The sequence below is a fragment of the Platichthys flesus genome, chromosome 7 (assembly GCF_949316205.1).
Source record: "Platichthys flesus chromosome 7, fPlaFle2.1, whole genome shotgun sequence".
NCBI lineage: Eukaryota > Metazoa > Chordata > Actinopteri > Pleuronectiformes > Pleuronectidae > Platichthys > Platichthys flesus.
The window spans coordinates 188276-208220 of record NC_084951.1 but is presented as its reverse complement, the minus strand read 5'-3'; positions in this window follow the sequence as shown (position 1 = coordinate 208220).

Here is a 19945-nt window from a genome sequence, read left to right as displayed (position 1 = left end):
CCCACACTCCCCTACATCAAAGTAAAAATATGGAATATGACCAAAAAGGCTACTAAATCAAAAATGGCGGGCTTCCTGTTGTGTCTTCCGTAATACTCTTTGAGGCTCTTTTGTATGACTGGTCACGATACAACACATTTTGTTGAAGATCGTTCATGTGGAAACCTAGGGGCAGCGTTCCAGCTGGAGCTGTTGAGCCATTTTGCCACCCCTATTTCCAACTACTCTAGAATAAGTAAAATGTCGCCATTTTTTTATTTACTGCAAACTTTCCAATTTTTTTGAGCACGTAGAAGACCTCAAAAAGCCACTTCACTACGCTTAGAATATTCCTTACAATTTCAATAGGGCCTCCCACCGATTTCGGTGTTCAGGCCTGCAAAAGGAATTTCAATACATGACACAGCAAACAATTATATTCTGGTGTTTTAATTTGACCATCTGCGGGTGGTGGCTCAAAGCTTGTACCACAGTGACAGATACAAGGCAATGGCCCTGAGCTATCCAAAGTCCACTTCATTTATACTAAATAAGGCTCTCTTCACAGGAGAAGAAATTGTATCCATCAGCTCTCTGCATGTCCTGACGGAGGGCTTGGAATTTGGTCTCCTTTCAATGTGAAAGAGGACTTCTTTGAAGTATTACGGCACAATGACATGAGGATTCTGCTCAGACTCAAGAAGAGACTCTAGAGCGTGAAAACCTGTTTCCCAGAGACCCCCGTCTTCTGGTCAGTAACACCTATAGCCCCTCTGCTCCATCTGCTTGATTGGCCCCTGCTGTGACACCCTTTGTTGTAGCAACAGGCACAGGAGTCTCGAAGCAATACACATCTGAGCAGAGGAAGTTACAAAACATCTTAGTGTTACAAGTCTAACTACAGAAACACATTCTGTAATAATATTCACTCTATATACTAATCTGTTCTCTCATTAAACCTATCTAAATACAGATTTTCCCATTACAATCCTCCCTTTGAGCCTTAAGGGCTCAACATCCTCTCAACATCTCATCATCTAGATTTAGGAAGAGTCCAGGATATATGAGTTTTCATGAAATAGAACATATTTTTCAATCATAGACTTGATTAAAGTAACCACAGTCCTACTACAAAAACAATATAACAGTTTTACAACACTTGTACAAAATCCGAATCTGTTTCAACAAATCAATAACATATTTTGCAATAATTCAAAATCAATTGATCAATCAAATTGTATTTGTATAGCCCATATTCACAAATTACAATTAGTCTCATAAGGCTTTAACAGGGTGTGACATCCTCTGTCCTTAACCCTCAGCAAGAGTTAGGGAAAACTACTAAAAAAACTTTTAACAGGGTAAAAATACGTAGAAACCTCAGAGAGAGCCACATGTGAGGGATCCCTCTCCCGGGACAGACAGAAGTGCAATAGATGCCACGTGTAGGGAAACATCATCAAGATTAAAGTTTTTTAGCAGCATTTGATGAGGGTAAACAACGTGAAGGAAAACCCCAACATGACATGCCAAGCAGTCGCGCTGCAATCACAGTCCATGCTCAGCAACCAGCAGCACCATGATCCACCATCCAGACCAGACGCCACTCCAGTCCTCAGTCACCGTCCACCGCCGCCCACCAGGACCCACCACGAGCCACCGCCGCGGTCCTGGTCCACCGCCAGTACCCAATGCCAACGTGACACAGGGTCCACCACCAACACCACGAGCAGCCCACACGACGCAGAATCCGCCACACTGGATCCATCACCACGACCTCTGATGCACGATCCACAAACCGCAATCCATGGGCGGCCAAAGAGGCCCTGGAACTGCGGCCGATAAAGCAAAGGGATTCCGGGGAGATAGGGATGGAGAAGAGGAAGGAGAAGCTGGAAAGAGAAGCTCCTAGTGTCATGTGGCATAAATTCCCTTAGCGTCTTAGTGTCATCAGGGGTTTTTGCCTTGTAATCAATGATACTATGATACAGGCCGAACTTGAGGCTACACTGAGGCTCAAGGTATATCTGTCTGGCTACTGGTTTGTATGATAGTACGATAAAAACTATGTGGCCCACTCAGTAGATCAGCCATCAATACCTCTATGCCTTTTTAGACATAACGCTTCCTATTTTTTAGAAAATAGAACACGTATAGAACACAACTATAAGCTTTATCAAAAAGTAAGGTTTTGAGCCTACTCTTTAACAAACAGATGGTGTCTGCCTCCCGAACTGAAAGTGGTAGATTATTCCACAGCAGAGGGACTTGATGGCTAAAAGCTCTGGCTCCTACTCTACATTTAGAGACTTTAGGGACAACAAGTAAGCCTGAATTCTGGGAGTGGAGTGCTCTAGTGGGTTGATAAGGTACTAACACCTCTTTAAGGTAAAAAGGCGCTATATTATTAAGGGCCTTGAAGGTGAGGAGGAGAATTTTAAATTATATTCTAGATTTAACTGGAAACCAGTGTCACTCATCTCACTCATCGTCATCCGCTTATCCGGGGTCGGGTCGCGGGGGAACAGCTCAAGCAGGGGGCCCCAGACTTCCCTTTCCCGGGCCACATTTACCAGCTCTGACGGGGGGATCCCGAGGCGTTCCCAGGCCAGTGTTGAGATATAATCTCTCCACCTAGTCCTGGGTCTTCACCGAGGTCTCCTCCCCACTGGACGTGCCTGAAAAACCTCCCAAGGGAGGCGCCCAGTGGGCATCCTTACCAGATGCCCGAACCACCTCAGCTTACTCCTTTCTAAGTAAAGGAGCAGCGGCTCTAATCCGAGTTCCTCACGGATGACTGAGCTTCTCACCCTATCCCTAAGGGAGACGCCAGCCACCCTTCTGAGAAAACTCATCTCGGCCGCTTGTACCCGTGATCTCGTCCTTTCGGTCATCACCCAGCCCTCATGACCATAGGTGAGGATAGGAACGAAGATCGACCGGTAGATGGAGAGCTTTGCCTTGCGGCTCAGCTCTCTTTTCGTTACAACGGTGCGGTAAAGCGAACGCAATACCGCCCCCGCTGCTCCGATTCTCCGGCCAATATCATGCTCCATAGTACCCTCACTCGCGAACAAGACCCTGAGGTACTTGAACTCCTTCACTTGGGCTAAGGACTCATTTCCTACCCGGAGTAAGCAATCCATCGGTTTCCTGCTAAGAGTCATGGCCTCAGATTTAGCGGTGCTGATCCTCATCCCAGCCGCTTTACACTCGGCCGCCAGCCGATCCAGTGAGTGCTGAAGGTCACAAGCCGATGATCCAATGAGGACCACATCATCCGCAAAAAGCAGTGACGAGATCCTCAGACCACCGAACTGCAACCCCTCCCCACCACAACTACGCCTCGATATCCTGTCCATGTATATCACAAACAGGATTGGTGACAAGGCGCAGCCCTGGCGGAGACCAGCACCCACTGAGAACAAAACTGACTGGCTGCCGAGGACCCGAACACAGCTCTCGCTTTGGGAGTACAGAGATTGGATGGCCCTGAGGAGAGACACCCTTACCCCATACTCCCGCAGCACCTCCCACAGTTTCTCCCGGGGGACCCGGTCATACGCCTTCTCCAGATCCACAAAACACAAGTGGACCGGATGGGCATACTCCCAGGCCCCCTCCAGGATCCATTACATTACATGTCATTTAGCTGACGCTTTTATTCCAAGCGACTTACATTTTTTTTTAGAACACTCATCATTTTATGAGGGGCCATCTAGGGGTTCAGTATCTTGCCAAGGACACTTAGGTGGGATAGAGTGGTTTCGAACCGGCAACCTTCTTGTTGCAGAGCACCCGCTCTATCCCCTAGGCCATGCTCTCTCCTTGCGAGAGTGAAGAGCTGGTCCGTAGTTCCACGTCCGGGGCGAAAACCGCATTGTTCCTCTTCAATCTGAGGTTCGACGATCGGCCGAACCCTCCTTTCCAGCACCTTGGAGTAGACTTTACCAGGGAGGCTGAGAAGTGTGATACCCCAGTAATTGGTACACACTCTCTGGTCCCCCTTTTTGAACAGGGGAACCACCACCCCGGTTTGCCACTCCTTTGGCACTGTACCCGACTCCCACGCGATGTTGAATAGGCGTGTCCACCATGACAGCCCCTCAACACACAGAGCCTTTAGCATTTCTGGCTGGATCTCATCAATCCCTGGGGCTTTGCCACTGCGGAGATGTTTGACTACCTCAGTGACCTCCACCAGGGAAATTGACGACGAAACACCATCAACCTCGAGCTCTGCCTCCAACATAGAGGGCGTGTTATTCGGATTCAGGAGTTCCTCAAAGTGTTCCTTCCAACGTCCGACGACCTCCTCAGTTGAGGTCAACAGAGTCCCATCCTTACTGTACACAGCTTGGATGGTTCCCCATTTCCCCCTCCTGAGGTGCCGGATAGTCTTCCAGAAACACTTTGGTGCCGACCGAAAGTCCTTCTCCATGGCCTCTCCGAACTTCTCCCACACCCGCTGCTTAGCCTCCGACACGGCAGCAGCTGCAGCCCTTCGGGCCTGTCGGTGCCCTGCAACCGAGTCCGGAGTCCTCCAGGATATCATATCCCGGAAGTCCTCCTTCTTCAATCGGACGGCTTCCCTGACCACCGGTGTCCACCACGGTGTCCGAGGGTTACCGCCCCTTGAGGAGCCTAAGACCCTGAGGCCACAGCTAGCCACCGCAGCTTCAGCAATGGAGGCTTTGAACACCGCCCACTCTGGCTCAATGCCCCCAACCTCCACAGGAATGCCAGAAAAACTCCGCCGGAGGTGTGAGTTGAAGATACCTAGGACGGGGGCCTCCTCCAGACGTTCCCAGTTCACCCGCACTACTCGTTTGGGCTTACCAGGTCTATCCGGAAATTTCCCCCATTCCCTGATCCAACTCACAACCAGATGGTGGTCGGTTGACAGTTCCGCCCCTCTCTTTACCCGAGTGTCCAAAACATGCGGCCTCAGATCAGATGACACAATCACAAAATCGATCATTGATCTTCGGCCTGGGGTACTCTGGTACCAGGTACACTTATGAGCACCCTTATGTTCGAACATGGTGTTTGTTATGGATAATCCATGACTAGCACAGAAGTCCAATAACAAATGACCGCTCGGGTTTAGATCAGGGAGGACGTTCCTCCCCACCATGCCTCTCCAGGTGTCTCCATCGTTGCCCACGTGGGCGTTGAAGTCACCCAGCAGAACTACGGAGTCCCCTACTGGAGCCCCATACAGGACTCCATTCAGGGTCTCCTAGAAGGCTGAGTACTCTGAGCTGCTGTTTGGTGCATACGCACAAACAACAGTTAGAGTTTTCCCCCCTACAACCCTTAGGCGCAGGGAGGCGACCCTCTCGTCTACCGGGGTAAACTCCAACACCGCGGCGCTCAGCCGGGGATTTATGAGTATCCCCACACCCGCCCGGCGCCTCACGCCCTCGGCAACTCCGGAGAAGAATAGAGTCCAACCCTTATCCAGGAGTACGGTACCAGAGCTGAGACTGTGTGTGGAGGTAAGCCCCACCAGATCTAACTGATAGCGCTCCACCTCCCTCACAAGCTCCGGTTCCTTTCCCCACAGCGAGGTGACGTTCCACGTCCCCAGAGCCAGCTTCTGCCGCCCGGGTCTGGATCCGTCGAGACCCCTGACCTTCGGTGCCACCCATGTGGCTGCGCACCCGACCCCAACGGGTCTTCCCACAGGTGGTGGGCCCATGGGATGAAGAGAGGGGGGGTGCCACGTAGTTTGTTGGCTCCGTGGCAAACCCGGCCACCAGGCGCTCGCCATCGAGCCCTCCGTCTGGGCCTAGCTCCAGACGGGGGCCCCGGGCTTCCTCCGGGCCGGGTCACATCTCCTCTCCTTCCGTTATTCATTGAGGTTTTTTGAACCATTCTTAGTCTGGCCCCTCACCTGAGACCACTCTGCCATGAGAGACCCTACCAGGAGCACAAGGCTCCATACAACACAGCCCTCAGGTTCATAGGGACACGCAAACCTCTCCACCACGATAAGGTGACGGTTCCAGGAGAGGGGAAACCAGTGTAGCGATGCTAATACTGGAGAAATATGCTCTCTTTTCTTGGTTCTTGTCTGGACACGTGCTGCGGCATTTTGGACAAGCTTTAGAGTCTTTAACGACTTACTCCTGGAGCCTGATAGTAATGAACTAGAAAAGTCCTCCTGCCGAGAAATTTAAAATGGGTGCCTAGAATTTGCCGGTTCCAGACTAAATGTTTTTTTTTTGGGGGTAGAGAGACAAATTGTGTCAATTTGAGAGAGAGACCCAGAGAGAGAGACCCAGAATAAAGAGAGAGACCCAAAGAGAGAGAGAGAGTGGCTGGTATAAGAGAGAGAGAGAGAGAGAGAGAGAGAGACAGAGACAGCCTGGCTGCTTTAACAGAGAGAGACAGACCTATATATTACATTACATTACATGTCACTTAGCTGACACTTTTGTCCAAAGCGACTTACAATTAGTACACTCAACATTCATGAGGGTCTATTTAGGGGTTCAGTAGCTTGCCAAGGACACTTAGGCATGCAGATGGGATAGAGTGGGATTCAACCGGCAACCTTCTTGTTACAGAGCAACCGCTCTATCCCCTAGGCCACGCTCTGCCATCTGTATATGAGACCGAGAGCTTTTGTTTTGCAGGTATGGCCTGCCCCTTTAAGGAAAGTTTGTATTGTGTGACGTAGTGCACCTGCGTAGTGCACGTGGGAAAAGACGCTAAAAGTGTGTGAATAACGAGAAGTGACGGACCACCTAGAGGTGATGCGAGTGTTGCTCCTGCTGTATATCCGAGGAATTAAGTGGCTGCATTCCAAGTAAAGAAACATCCTCCTCCTTCTTCACGGAGCGGTCCGGATGGCTGGTTACCGGCCCGACAGCGAGCCAAGATACCCCTTGAGCCTAGCTCCAGACTACGGCTCGGGGCCGAGACACTGGCCAGAGAAGAAAACACTTGGAATACGTTGCTTGTTCGGTCTGCATGTGTGTGTGCGATGAATCATGGATAACGTAGTGCGAAGTCGAGTTACTTGGTTCAGGTTAGGCTACATCGCGGACATTTCACGGGCACTGAGCAACGACATGGTGCAAGCATTCGATTTAGACAGCGTCTAAATTGAAGGTTTATGTTCTGTTTGACTGCTATGTGTTTGTTATGACTTATGTTCAGCTAACTACACCATGTCAATATGTATTGGGATTTCCAGAGGGTCAGTGAACCAGTCGGAATGGGGCAAGTGACAGTTCTAGACCAATGACTGGAGAGTTACCTGGCATGACAGGCTCTCATTGGATGATGAGTTGGCATGTCAAGGGTGAATGAGGAAGGGGAGTGAAGAACACAGTAGTGGATGACAGGAGTGTCGGAGTTACGAACAAGAAGTGTGTCGTGTTCGCTGGACTTTAATAAAGTTACACATAAAGAGAGAAGTTTCCTTTCGTCTATAAGCGAGGACGCTGAAATATGAACGTGTTAACCGTTCAAATTCATTATTTGTCATTGAGGTGCGTTCAGTTCATCGTTCTCACAAAAGTGAACGTGTTCAATGAACGCGTTCTTTTGCGGTCGTTCATGCACAACACTGTACACAAGTTATCAAAATCATCCTTCATCCCACATTAAAGCCCATCAACATCCAAACAAAGTCTTGTCAATCAAGACTTCTTAATCCCTAAATTTATTAAATTAAATCTGCATTCTAAATTTTTTTTTATTTAATTTCAATGTGACCTTGCTTACAGCTCCTTTCACCCACAATTAATGTCAATACTAAAATCTCCAATATGTGCTCCATGTTTTCTGCAGACTGCATACTGTTTGCATAACACATGGACCAGCCGCTCAAAGCACTTCATGATGATGGAAGTGAGTGCTACTGTGCGGTAGTCGTTCAGGCAGAGGATTTTAGTTTTTTTGGGAACAGGGACAATGATTGTCTTCTTGAAGCATGCAGGGACCTGGCAGACCAGCTGGCAGATGTGTGAACACATCTGCCAGCTGATCTGCACACACCTTGAGAGCTCGGCCGGGGATCCCATCAGGTCCAGGTGCCTTGCGTGTGTTGATCTGGTTGAGGGATTTCCACACGTCTGCCCTGGATATGACTGGGGGGCAGCGGTCCTCCTGGGCCCCTTCGATCTCCGCAGCCGGGGAGTTACTCTCAAAGCGTGCGTAAAAAGTGTTCAGATCCTCTGGGAGAGATGCAGACACTACATCAGCACTGCTGGTCTAGGCTTTGTAGTCTGTGATGGTTCTCAGTCCGGCCCACATGTTCCTAGTATTGGAGCCCTTGTAATGGGACTCCACTTTGTCCCTGTAGAGTCTCTTAGCACTCTACAGCAGGGGTCTTCAACGTTTTTCAGGCCAAGGACCCCCAAACTGGGCAAGAGATGGAGCAGGGACCCCCTACTATATATATATATATATATATATACAGTAGGGGAGAGCGGTGTAATGTGGGACATTTTTTACATTTGCTCCCCCCTAGGCAAGCTTAACTGATATATCAGTAAAATGTACACATTTCCCATTAATTCAGGATGTTTTCTAGCAATGGAAATGATCAGTATGTCTTCAGGACAAAGGGCAGTGAAAATATGATTGTTTTAAAAAAAGTGGTCTTGTGTCCCACTTTACCCCAGCTACGGGGTAAAGTGGTCCACTTACTTTTTCCACTTTAAAACTACCATAACAACACATGTTGTGATAGTTAAAATCCCGACAGCTAGTTTGACTACCACTAATATCGGACTAGTAACAGAATCATGGGGATTGGTCAATTATGCACATTTATGATTATTATGATTCATGTGATCTCTTGCACACCCTAGCTTGCCTGCACATTGTTTCTCTGTCCAATTGGCAGGGACAGAGATATTGTTTTTCTCTGCGTATTCAAATGCCAGTTCACGGCACTTAACTGGAGCAAGGCAACCCAATGTAACTGGTCAGCTAGTTGTTTCAAGTGTTTGGCTCCTCCTCCATCTCATCTGTGAATATTCTCTTTACCTCAGCTACTGCAGCCCAGGCTACTGATTTTACTTTCCCTTTCTCTTTTTTCTTTATGAATCTTTTGAGGGTTGTCTTGTCAATATTTCTATCCCTTCCAGCTTTTCTTAAGGACTTCTTTCCTTGCATGACCTCAGCGGCTGCACTCTCCATCTCTGCGAGGGGTGTTTGGCCCCAGGTTGTCTTCCTGGGGTATAGTTTCTTGGCATGATGGCTTTTCTACAATGTTTATGACATTAAAAATAAAACATATATAATGTAATATATAATGAACAGTTGATTAAGTTCAAAGCAAGAAAATGTACTTTTACATGCAAAAACATTTTTGGGGTGAAAAAAACATGCTTTCCACAGTACCAGCACCAACTCCGCCTTCGTGGCAAGGGGGGAATGGGAGGGGCTTGAAAACATATTGGTAAAATGACCACAAATGTGTTCCGTTGCCTAGATACAGGGCGTTTCTCAGATTACCTGATGTCCCACATTACCCCGCTCTCCCCTATAAAATAGTGTTTTATATTAAACTGGGCCTAGTGCCTTGTATAAACATAGCTACCCTGTTATTGTGCATCAATACTAAGCTTATCACATATTACAAGGGTTCATTTATTCATGTTGTTAATTTAAACATGTGCAAGGTACAGGGTGGCCATGCCACTGCCATTTATAAACATACATCTTGCATACAACACTGAGCTATTAAAGTAATTCACAGATTCATGTTTTATTTTAAACATGCATGTAGAAGAGACAGCGAATCCTCAAGCCATCTGAGATGTCGGACCCTGATGGGTAGAACACAATTTATCTAATCTTGGACGGATGGAGGTTGTCAGGCAGAGGGTCATATCAGCCTCACAATATGTTGGATGAATGTAAATGTGTATTCAAAGACATTTAAGATGTGGGGAAAAAATTGGTTCGAAAAAAAAAAAAAATTATAAAAAATGTAAAAAATTGTCTAATCAATCAAACATTTCGCGACCCCCCTGCAGTACCTCCGCGGACCCCCTAGGGGTCGTGGACCCCCTGCTGAAGACCTCTGCTCTACAGGATCCCCCGATCCCCCATCCCCCGAGATAAAGGCAGCAGTCCGTGCTTTGAGTTTAGCATGGACATCACCATTTATCCAGGGCTTCTGGATGGGAAATGTTTTTACTGTAATCCTGGGTACGACGTCATCGATGCATTTGGTGATGTAGCAGATGACCGCGTCCATGTACATGTTGATGTCATCATCCTGGAACACGCACCACTCCATTGTGCTGAAGCAGTCCTGAAGAGCCGAGTCTGATGATCGGTCCATCGCTGAATGGTCCGAGTCACCGGTCTGTCACGCTTGAGTTTCTGCCTATATGAAGGCAGCAGCAGGACGGAAACGTGATCTGATTTGCCGAATTGGGGGCGGGGGAGGGCCTTATACGCACCCCGGAAGGGAGTGTAAACATAATCCAGTGTGTTCGCTCCGCGCGTCGGGCAGCTGATGTGCTGGAAGTATCTCGGCAGGACTTTCCTCATCTTGGCGTTGTTAAAATCCCCGGCCACGATAAACGCAGCCTCGGGCTGTGATGTCTCTGTCCTGTCGATCACCGCATGCAGCTCGTCCAGTGCCTGGTTAGTGTCAGCGCTGGGCGGAATGTACACCGCTGTTATAACTACCGATGTAAACTCCTTCGGGATGTAATAAGGTCGGCATCTGATCATGAGGTGCTCATCATGAGGAGTACAGCCTGAAGAAATAATCCTCACATCAGAGCACCACAGATTATTCACCATGAAGCAGACACCCCATCCATTGCTCTTACCTGAGTTTGTTGTCCGGTCCTGGCGGTGAATGGAGACCCCCTCGGGAACAATGGCGGAGTCCGGGATCGAGGGGTCGAGCCAAGTCTCCGTGAAAACCATCACGTTACAAAACTTGATGTCCCGTTGAAACGCCATCCTGTTACGAAGTTCATCCAGCTTGTTGTCCAGGGACTGGCCAGAAGAATGCTTGGTAGAGGAGGCCGGTTTTCACGTTTCCTCAGCCGGATCAGGACGCCGCCTCGCGACCCTCTTTTCCTTCGCCTCTGAGTTCCATGTGCGGCAGGTAAGCGCCATGGGTAGTCTTCTTTGTTTGTTGTCGGTGGCGGTGAAAAAGTGTTTTTTACCATCAAACCGATTGACAGAATTCGTTCTCTTTCGTATATATGATGATAGGGCTCGCTTTACCGGAGTGCATGATACAAAATAAGTAGAATAAATAACAACAAGATTAACACTTTCAATTAGGGGCAGAATTAACAATATATAAGTTGTTGGTTTAGAACATGAGATTACTTTGGTCAACTGATCAAGGGTGATGAGAGAGAAGCTATCTAAATAATTGGTAACATTCTCAGCAGTTTCTGAGATTTCTGTTCTTGATGGTGTATTAGTGCCAATTAGGGGCAGGAGAAGTTTGATTCTATTTCTAATAGTTAGAACGTTATCATTAAAGAAATTCATAAAGATATTCATACTATAGAAATCGAGGAATACTGTGTTCGGTGTGACTCTCTGTCAGCCTGGCTTCAATGCTGAAGAAGAACCTGGGGTTGTTTTAGTTTATTCTATTAATTTTGAGTAGTAGGCAACTCTTGCTTTGTGGAAGGCCTTCTTTGTGCTTTAAGACTAGTTTTTCCAGGCCAGGAGATTTTCAACATGATTATTGGACCAAGTACCACAGTCAAGCAAAAACAATGGTGTGAGGTGAAGTCGGTTCATGAATCTCCTATTCAGCCCCAAATTACTGTCAATTTTGACACTCTCGCCACTAGCATATATCAGCTTTTAAATCTAAATTAAGGAGAAAAGCTTAAGTTTAAACCTAGTTAACAACATGCTATCTGTAAATAGTAGTGCTGTCAAATTTAATCGCATTTATGTCTTAGTTAACTCAACATTAATCGCAAATTTGTATCTATTCTAAAAGTCCCTTTTTTCGTTTTAATGCTCTTATCAACATGGAAAAGTGGATTGGCTTTCTTTATGCAATGTTTATTTTCTTTTTTATAAAAGGTAAGCTTACTACTTCTTTGCTTTCAGCCAGCTACTCAAACAGCCAAGCAACACAATAACAAACAAAATACACACGCAAGTGTTGGCCTACTTTGAAACAAATTAAACACAGAACTTTGTAGGGCTATTTGAGTCCTCCCCATATTTGTGGAAAATGTATGAAATAAGAAGTACCCTATTTTGAAATAAATAAAAACATAAAGCTGCAGCCTAATAGGTTAAAAATATATATTTTAGTTGGCGAAATATTAAAACAAAAAGCGAGAGCAGGTTAGACTGGAGGCTAACACAGATACTGAAGCTCGGAGCAGAAACCAGCTGCAGCTTCTGCTCAGATCAAGAAGCTGAGGCGCTGATCTCTGAGCAGCTGAGACCAGAGAAACTCAGTGTTTTCACTGTTTCCATAGATAAGAAGCAGTCAGTCACTGAGCGGGGCGGAGCCCTCGGACCGGTGCGCTATCTAGGAGCACACACACACACACTTACACACAGAGTGCAGATTTTACACAAGCATGGGTGCTCAAAGTGGAACTGGCCGCACGTTCACAAAAGCCAGAACTTATACAAAGAGGCGTTGCATAAGACATGAAAAAAAGGCGACATGAAAGACATGAGATCATCCGCTGTGACTTATCCGCTGTGTCCGTCCGTCCGCGGTACCAGACACTTAGTCAGGTGATTTCCACAACCTTAGACACTGGTCAGTGGAATTTTCCTCCACACCTTCCTCTCCCGAAGTTTGTGGAGCTCCTCAATATACTGCCACTTTATCTGCTGTTAATCTTTTCTAACCACAACCTCAGCTGTTGACAAACCATTTCAAAGAAGTTTGAGCATTTGACATGGATCCAAGAACACAAAGATTTGTTATGTGTGATCCTGAGGATTGATAAAGTAAGATCTCATGCCAATGATGTCTAGGTTGGCACCAAGCTTTCTGATCATTGTGATGTTTTGAGAGGGACCATCACATGTCAAGGCCACAACCCTAACTCCAATTTCATGGAGCCTGTTACCCCCCCGGTGGCTCGGAGTGGGACATAACATAAATGCAACAGGTCTGGGGAAGTGAGGGTGCAATCACACAAAAACCATGACACGATATAAGGCAACAAAAGTATTTATTTAAACAAATCAACGCAGGGATCAACAAGGACTCTCAATGGCACTCGGCTCGTAAGGCTGGATAAGGCCGGTCCATTGCGTTGGGCACGCTGCTCATACACGGATTGAACAGGACCCTTGCGTCACTGGTACTCCATTTGAAGCTTAGACACATTTCATGCCTTGCTTCTCCTCCATAGGAGGCCACTCTAACATGTTTCTGACACACTTGGAATATTTTTCACTCATCTGACACTTACTCTAATTTCCCTCATCTGACACTCAGAATAATACAGCGCAATCTCTCGCGCCCCTGATTCTCTGATGACACTTCGAATAATTTCACTCATCTGACACTTTGACACATTTCAGAGCCCTCTCGCAGCCCTCCTTCTCAAAAAACAGGAGGGAACTCTGACATGGTTCTGACAATAATTACACTCATCTGACAAGACAAACTTCAGAGCTCTCCCCCAGCCCTGGTTCTCGTCCACAGGTAGACGCTCTGACATTTTACAGACATTTCACTCATCTGACACTTTGAATAATTTCTTCGCGCCTCTGGTTCACTGCCTCTGCTTCTCTGATGACACTCTGACACATTTGAGAGCACTCTCTCGTGCCCCTGGTCATCCACTGTGACCAAAGGGAGAGAGGCAATGTCGTGTGTCGGAGCATCACAACAAAAGCTTGGTTCATCGAGTAACTTTCAATAGACTCTCGGGGGGGGCCAGACACACGCTGAGCGACCCCCCCCTCCTCTCAACTGGAGGACGGAGAAGTGTGAGAGGTGCGCACGTTTGCTCTCAGGGCCCAGGCTCAATCTCCAGGCCCGAAACCAGCTGGCCAGACACACACAGAGTAATGCATACTGCTGTCTGCTAAAGGACAGAGGATAGCCCATATTCACGATTCCGATTCATGTGGATCATTAAAGCAGGAATTGTGGAGGTAACATTCAGTAAGGAGGAAGCCAAAACAATAATAAGGAGTAGCATCATGACTGACTGGCAAAAACAATGAGATGATGGAGGCAAAGGATGACATCTTTATCAATTAAAGCAAAAACAGGGAGGAATGAAAACAATGGGGAAAACACTAGTGTACAAACATTTTTATCAGGGCTAAGAATAGGAGACAAAGGACTAAATAAAACAATGCACTTAATATGGAAACATCCATCAGGAGAATGTGAATGTGGTTCAGGGGAAGTATCTGTGGAGCATGTCATGTGTCACTGCTAGAAATATAACACACAGAGAGAAAACTACTGGGATCTCTTTCACATTTATATTTTGTCTGAAGATTATACTGACACAAAAGGCACTTTATTTTTAATGTTGATGTTTCATGAAGCGTCCTCAATTGCCTGTATCACAACACCACAGTGTTTGTGAAAATACAACAAAATATAAATAGTTTTATTATTATTATTTATCACTATTATAATTTTCCAGAGTTCTCAAAGTTACACAGTGAACTTTATTTACTCATTCGACTGACACAGCACCAGCAAAGCATGCAGCCGTCTGACAGAAGAGAAGAATTACACAACACATTGTTCGACAATGAACACGTTACGTTAGTTTTCCAGATTTATCTCGTCAAACATGTGGTTACACATCCATGCACTGCAAATACATTTCGGCCCACATAGGACCACTTACTTAGCCCTAATTGAAAGAAATGCTATTTTCTCATGTTGATAAAGTTATTACAAATATCCATCTAAAAAACTATTTAAATTTTGAAATAAACCAGTTAAACTTAAAAGTGTACATTACATTTTCATTTTTTGGTTTATTAACTCCTCACTTAACTGTCTCAACCAACTTTCTATACATCTTAACAACTGAACAGCTTTAATACCTGTTTTTTCTCTTCCTTCCTTTCCTCTTATATTTCTCAACACCACTTTTCTTGTCAGGATTGCAAATCTGGGGCAGGAATGGTGTAGGTTCATTTAACTTTAAAACAATATTTTACATATTTCTAGGATTTAATTTAAGCTATTGATACCCCAAGATGATATATCAGTTGTTTAAAGTCGAAAAAACTGCTGCAATGTGTATTTCCATGTCCTCTCTTCTGCCTCTCTCTGGAGCTCCAGAGAGAACAGACTGTTTTCGCCTCTTCAGCCCCTCCTTTGAGTGACACGCAACAAGGCCTATCATCGGTCTCATTCGGGCGAATTCACTCTGGTAAACAGAGCTGAAAGACACGTTATTATATTTGCAGCTAAAGAAAGACCAACCACATATTTACAGTCGGTTACACAGGATGTTTCTGAACGGTAAGTTAAACTGTCCTCATGTCTGTTCAAGTTCTAGTAGGACCCTCGACCAATGTAGGAGTAATGTCCCGAGTTACAGTACGGAGTTTCACAACGGAGTTTCAGTACAGAGTAAAGGCCGGCGCATGGTTCTGTAACTGCGGCTGCGGCTTTTCACGCAGTTGTGTCGATGTACTGGTTTTAATTTATGGTTCTCCAAGGGTTGCGCGTGTTGCAAAGCAATTCACCTCCAGAACACTAGATGGAGTAACGTTTTTAGTCAAAGACGACCATAGAGATGCCTTCTTTGGGTGTGGCAGTCGTCGTCGACTGTTTATTTACATCGCAAATTCTGCTCTCATAGCCTTTTTTTGGCCAACAAATTTGTCCATAATCTTCGTACACTTGTCGACATGCAAACCGACGTTATCCGAGATCTACTTCCAGGAATTGCAGGCCATCTGCGCGTCCTTGTAATATGTCAATGACGGGTTATACAAGTGGTCATGTTTTCGGATCTGTTCTGCCAAACGCTCTTTTATTTGGTCCATATATGTTTTCCTAAATCTTCCTTGGTTTCTGCCGGTATTAATGGGCATGAAACCGGAACTGTGACTACAGAAAGGATGCAGTTAGCAGAACAATCACAGCCTTGCGGGCTGCGTGAGGCTTGCTTAGATTTGTCTTATAGTTAAAAAAATTGGGCAACACACACAAGCACGCAAGAAGAAGCACGCAAGCTGCAATCAAGAGGCTCTTGCACTTGTGTGTCCCTGCGTGTAACGGCTGGGTGGGGCTGAGAGACGAGTGCGATCCTGAATGACTGAAACGGGGGAGGATTTACGAAACGAGATGTTTCGATAACATATTTCTTAGAATGGACTGGAGTGAAAAAGGCCGCAGACTGATTCTTTTCATACTTTGAGGGTACCTAATAACCTCCTTCCAAGTAATTTTGGATTGTAAAAACCCAGAAAGTGTACATTATGGTCTCTTTTACGATGATCATGTTTTCAGAACATATGATGTATATATGGTTTGGTCGGCCAGTTGGAAGAATAAACATGTACGAGTCTGTTGAGTCTTGAATACAACTCTGTTTTAGTTGTCTACACTTCTCTTTTGGGAGCACGCCTTAAGTTACTTTTGTGAGTTATCTCGGATTCAATTCTCACTGTCGGTTTCTCCTCTTGTCTGCTCCTGACTTGGTGAGTGAGATACACACATGATCGGAATTCCTATCAGAATTCACAGATTTGATTGGCATCACGTTAGATGATTTACAATGCATGCAATTGGTTTTCGAGTTACCTGTGCTGCAAAACCAGGTCTTCAACAGGGGATCCGTGGAATTTTTGGTTGATAAACAATGCTTTAAATATTTGAAATTCAAAAAAAATTCAAACCATTTTTCCACCACAAATTTAAATGTCTTTAAATTCACATTAACATGAGTCCAACATATTTTAGCAAACGGATAAATAGAGGCAGAAAACGTTATCTTTCATTCAGCAATGCACACACTGCAGCTCCTATACCTTGCACATGTTTAAATAAAAACATGAATATATGAACCTGTTTATTATTTGAAGAGCTTAGTAGTGAATGCACAATAACAGTGTAGCTATGTTTATACATGGCACCAGGCCCAGTTGAATATAAAACATAATTTTATACAATACATATAGTAGGAGGTACCTGCTCCATCTCTCCATCAGTTTGGGGATCCTTGGCCTGAAAAAGAAGACCCCTTCCATATAGGACGCAAAGCTGTGCTGGTTAAGAGATGCTCTGTAAAAATGTGACATTTCCCAATGATTTATTGGTTAACGGTCAGGGTCCAGACAATAAGGTTTCTGGGTCTTGATCTAGACAGTCGCCACTCCCCCTCTGCATGCATTAAACATGCATGTAATTTCATTTTGTAAAGACCAAATTATGGTGTACACAGATATGAAATGCGTGAATCAATGTGCTTTGTGCAGATCGACTATAGAATAATATTCTACCCATTTGAAAAATCTTTGTGTTGGTCATATATTTGTGGTTGCCAGTGAAAAGTGTTGAATTGTGTTTGAATGTAGGCAGCATTAGCCAAACATGGCTTTCCTGAACCAGCAACGGAGTGGTAAGGTGGAAGTCAGGTTCGGACCCCGAAGCAGACACAGACGGGTAAATAGTTGAATGAAGAACAAAGTTTATTCATGTGAACGTAGGAGCAGGTTGGAGCGGCCGGGTGCTGGCTGGCTGGATGATCCGGGATGAAATCAAGAAGTGTTTGTAGAGTGGAGAGTCACCAGGAGATTCTGAGTAGGAGTGAAACACAGGTTAGAGGATATCCACAGGCATTGAAGGTTGAGTCTCTGCAGCGCACACGATACCGTTGAGTAGTGAATAATCCGGCACTGAAGTGGTGGACAAACCAGGCCTTTATGGGGTGGATGATGAGTAGGGATTGATTGCAGGTGTGTCTCGTCTGTAGCACCCAGAGCCAGCCACGCCCCCTGCCACAACCAACCTGCACAGGGAGGAGACGGGAAAGAGGAGACCACAACAAAACAACACAATACCCACAGTCCTCACACGGAGGCCAGAAAGTAGTGTAAACTACTCAGATTTTACTCTGGATTAAGAAAGGACGTCATGGTTGAGGAACCCTGATTGTCTGAATTAGTATTCAAGAAAACTATCCTATTTATGCATGTGTATGTCTGTGTTTAAATAATGGGGGAATATACAGCATTATAAGCAGTTTCTGCATAATGCAACGTATTTCTCAGAGGACCAGTTCATGGTTCATTCTATATTTAAAGAAGCTTTAAAGGTGATACATAAATTCTTGGCATCAACAAAGCCAGGACGATTCATTGGTCAAACATACCACATCCATAAGAAAAATCATTTTTTTCACATATATTCTAGTATATTAATTTGTAATATGATTTTCTATAAAATTGCATGTAAAATAAATCTCAACAATGAGGATGCTTGATATATACACTACACATGCACGTCTAAAAGTACCTCGTTACAAAAAATTATAATGGGTCTCTGTATAAAGCTTTTCAGTTATTCCAGTCAACCATTCATACATTACATGTTTGCAGCATTTCTCTTTCATACGTCAGTCATATATGCTGTTGGCACAGCCATCAGTCAGTTCTGTATCTCGCTAAAGGACACTTCTGCACCTGCAATGGGCGACCTTCTGGTGTGTTAGCGATCCCCTCTTTCTCCTGAGCAAAAAAGACTCATTAATAACGATTTGAAAAAGTCTGGGGCGTCTCTCAGGGAGATGGGGGTGGGTTGGGCTGGGTTCCTTCTGAAGTCCACAACCATCGCCACTGTTTTCAGAGCATTGAGCTCCAGGTTGTTCTGATCACACCAGGTCACCAGATGGTCAATCTCCCACCTGTAGGCGGACTAATCCCAACCAGAGGTGAGCCCAATGAGGGTGGTGTCAATCGGAGCTTAAGGAGTTTGGCGGACTGGTGACTGGAGGTGCAGCTGTTGGTATACAGGGAGAAGAGAGTCATTGTAGTCATTGAGTCCAGCGATCTTTGTTTTTTTGGGGCCAGGGATGATGTTGGAGGTCTTGAAGGAGGCTGGTACGTGACATGTCTCCAGTGAGGTTTTAAAAATGTCAGTAAACAACGGAGACAGCTGATCAGCACAGTGCTTCATGATTGATGGGGAGACAGAGTCTGGCTCAGAGTTTTAATATCTGCCTGTATGCAGGAATCAAATAGACCATGACATGGTCCGAGAGTCCCAGTGCAGCCCGGGGGACGGCGTGATAAGCACTGCTTACTGTGGTGTAACAGTGATCCAGAATGTTCTCCTCTCTGGTCGGGCATTTAATAAATTGTTTGTATTTGGGGAGCTCACAGGTGAGATTTCCTTTGTTAAAGTCACCGAGGACAATCACTAAGGAGTCCAGGTCAGTCCGCTCCACACACAGTATCTCATCAGCGAGCATTGTGCCTCTTGCACATCAGCCTGTGGTAGTATGTACACCCCGACCAGAATGAATGAAGCAAACTCACTTGGGGAGCAGAAGGGTTTGCAGTTAATGGCAAAAATATTCCAGATCAGGAGAACAGTGTTGTTGAATCACTGTCCACATCGTTGCACCAGCCAGAGTTAATGTAAAAGCAGATACCTCCACCTTTCGTCTTGCCCGGAGAGCTCTGTGATGCGGTCCGCTCGGAAAAGTTGGAAGCCCGCCAGCTGCAGCGCAGTGTCCGGTACAGATCCACACTGCCATGTCTCCGTGAAGCACAGAACGGAAGATGAGGAGAAGTCACCGCTTCCTGGGCACCATCATCTCCCAGGACCTCAAATTGGAGCTGAACATCAGCTCCCTCACCAAAAGAGGTCAACAGAGGATGTACTTCCTGCGGCAGCTGAAGAAATTCAACCTGCCAAAGACAATGATGGTGCACTTCTACACCTGTATCATCGAGTCCATCCTCACCTCCTCCATCACCATCTGGTTTGCTGCTGCCACCACAAACGACAAAAGGAGGCTGCAGCGTATCA